This window comes from Ctenocephalides felis, unplaced genomic scaffold, assembly GCF_003426905.1.
Source record: "Ctenocephalides felis isolate EL2017-DRISC unplaced genomic scaffold, ASM342690v1 CF-g0.4_SCAFFOLD_00698, whole genome shotgun sequence".
Lineage (NCBI taxonomy): Eukaryota > Metazoa > Arthropoda > Insecta > Siphonaptera > Pulicidae > Ctenocephalides > Ctenocephalides felis.
Genome location: NW_020536852.1, coordinates 2,316 through 5,694, shown reverse-complemented (window position 1 = coordinate 5,694; position 3,379 = coordinate 2,316). Strand labels below are relative to the sequence as shown.

The window sequence follows — 3,379 nt, the reverse complement described above, 5'->3', positions numbered from 1 at the left end:
TATTGGGTAGAAAACTTGTGTGTATCCCCTATATACTTTAATACATTTTATTCAATGAAATTCGTGGTTATAAATCTAAAAATCTAAGCCAAAAAAATCCTACCAAAAATGTTCGATAAGAATCTTATTGGAATTTTCATATGTGATTCCTGCGAAAATATTCTATTCAACTATTAAGTGCTAAAAAGCATTATTTTTGACTAATATTCTGTTAAGGAATTTTATCATCTTATCATAATCAGTATCATTCCCAAGTAATATTTTTCTAACATTGTTTGATTTTTTCAAATCGATTCGGTAGTATGAGCTTAAATGTGGACGAAAGTTTAACACTTTTTTCCAAATAACAAAGAAACGGCTTGGCAGATTGTAGCACAAACGATAGTCCTCATTGAAATACATCAAATGGCTTTTAAATTTCTGAAATCGGTTCGAGCGTTTTTAAGCAAACGTCGATGAAAGGTCTAATTTTGACAAATGCCAAAAAAACAATACTAATTTTGGAAACTTTGACGAATTTTTAAAATTAAACGACTTATCCCAGGACCGCAATATTTTAGTATGATCTATAAGACTATGGTATCTTCTGTCAAAAAAATCCAAAAAAATATTTTTGCATTAGCAGCAACATTAAAAATTAGAATTTTGTCAAACTCATTAAGTATATTTTTACATATGTTCTTACAAAATAATTTTGTACAAGTTTCCCAAATATATCATTCACTTTAGACAAATGCCATACCAGGTAAGAGTTATAACAAAAAATGTATGTACTATCGATTACCGTATACAATATATATTAACCTTATCTTTTTCAAAGTTTTTATTTAAATAACCTTTTAATCTATATTAGAAATATTTATTCTCAATCTGAATCTAACTTGAATCAAACAATCTAACTAATCTAACTTGAATCTGACTTGTTTTTAACAGAAATCTTGCTAAACTCTTTCAAAATTCTCGTTAAAATCTTCATTTTATGAGTTTGTAAAAATATTCTAACTTGAATCTCGTTGATTGGTATCTAACTCTGAAACAATTTTTTTAGCTTGAATCTAACTTAACTGTTATTATGAATATAACGAGCATGAGTTACACAAAAATATTTTTTTTTATTTATCAAAATACATTATATTGCATCGACTTGGCAATATTTGAGATACATACTTTTTTTAGAACAAATTAAAGTATTTGAGTTACACTAGAACTTTACATATATAACAAAGATTAAACTATTATGTAGCATATATTTATTGATAATGATGAATATTATAATTTCCTTAAACTATAATGATCGCGATATTGAGATTATGATTTTGCGTGTCTGGTTTGTATGAATCTGAAACAAAAATATTGGTAGATAATAGATTTTAGAATTGATTTAAGAATTCAAAGCAGTTTTGTAATTACTATTTTTGTTAATGTTGCATAAAAATACCTTAAACTATTAATGATCAGGTGGTCCATCCTTAAGGCCAAAGTATAGTCCTACACCAATTGCTGCCAAAATTAGTACACCAACTACGCCCAAACAGCATAATATGCTCATACTCAAGTTGCATAAGCTGAAAATTATTTATAAAATTAGAATCATCATATAAAATATATTACAATTTTATTTTATTAATGATCAATATTATCAATATATTTAAACATATTTTCAACTAAAAGTTGAAAAGACTATTAATATTTTAATGAATGTTATTCAAAGATGTAATGCTAATTGTATAATTACTTTGAACTTCAAAGTTTGAATCGTAATAGTACTGGTAAAATATTAAATATTGAAATTATCAAATGGAGATCCAACAAATTTGCCAAAGTTCAAATGAAAACACATTAATTAGTGTTAATTTAAAAAACGAGTTATTATCACTTACAGAGTGCGTTGACATTTTTGGCTGATAAATTAATTTAACTTTGACTCCCATAAATGTAAGTACATTTATGGGATACATAAGTACTCAGATATTCTGAAGAATTTTGTGTAAAAACAAAATTTTATGATAATATAGTTATACTATTATTTTAAGAAATATTAAATCATTATCATTTGACATATTCGGATTAATTGGATTAACAATTAAATAAAATCTAGAATAATTCATTAGTTTAAAGTAGGTACTTTAAACATTTTTGATATAATGAACATATTTTAAAAATTACAAATGCAAATTAATCAAATTATTAATATCTTAAAATCATTTTAGTACAAGTATATACATATTTAAATAAATATATGCTCAAAAACATTTTAACATAAAATTCTATAATTATGCAACATCTGAATTGTATTTGCACAAAATTGTTATCACGAACACAAATTATTTAGCACGATAAAATTAATTATTATCGCCTTATGGCAGCATCGAAGACATTTATATTATTTTATTGGTAATTTGTTATATTTGATGTGTTGGATATATTCACATAAAATTTTATTTTGTAAAAAAATTATAAAACATGTGATCCATATCAAGGAAAATTAAACACCTACGAAAACAGATAAATTGAAGCTAATACAAAAGAACATAGGAAGTCTCTTATATTAAATTGAAAACAATCGTTAGACATATCAAATACAATTATTTTGTCTTCTATAATAACAATTTTAAAATAAAACTAAGGAGTTGCAGGAGCTTATTTGTAAATATCACTAATGACAAATTTCCTCGATTAATCATGGTAAACGCATTTTGATTTTGTCGTATACTCATGCAAATGGAATTCAAAATGTTTAAAAATTCTCATGCGTTTAAACAAATAAATATAGTTATGATCACGAATAAATATTTTGAATACATACGACACATTGCAAATGATAAAATATTGCTAATAAATATTACCACATATTATTTCAATAATATATTCAAAACTTACCAACAGAATACTGATTTAAGACAGTCGCACATTGTGTAGAAGTTTCACAAGTTGTTTCGACAATGACTAAATTTCAAAATATATTTTATCCGATGACATCTACGCCTTATCAGCTGATTAATGCCGACGTGGTTGGTTGTTTGATTACAGACGACACCTATTATCACAAGTACCCGAAACTATCGATTTGCACCTAAAAAAGAATTTATATAGTTGAGAACATGATACTTTTATTAAGTGGGCCTATAGGCGCATATAAAAACTATTTTATTACAATTACTGCTACTATATTTTTAAGTTACGCCTTAAAAATTGGGTCAAGACCTTTATGAGATTTTTTTCTGATAAATGTTTTCTTTTTCTGTATTTTTTGCGCAAGCAATTTTTGGTATCTGAGTGCAAGCTCAGTACCTATATTGTTTTGATATTTTAAAAAAGGGTTCATATATCAAGAGTTATTTTTAACTCCGGCCAGCTTGATATCAAGCAGAAGTACCAT

General features: G+C 25.6%; 1 long non-coding RNA gene across 1 annotated transcript; it reads right to left on the bottom strand.

Moving 5' to 3' along the window:
* Positions 1-1,151: 1,151 nt before the first annotated feature.
* LOC113367417 lies at positions 1,152-3,069 on the bottom strand. The gene is made up of 3 exons (XR_003366305.1): positions 2,881-3,069; positions 1,439-1,565; positions 1,152-1,339 (listed from the first exon to the last, which is right to left on the bottom strand). It is a non-coding gene; the product is annotated as an uncharacterized LOC113367417 (long non-coding RNA).
* Between the last annotated feature and the right edge of the window lie 310 nt (positions 3,070-3,379).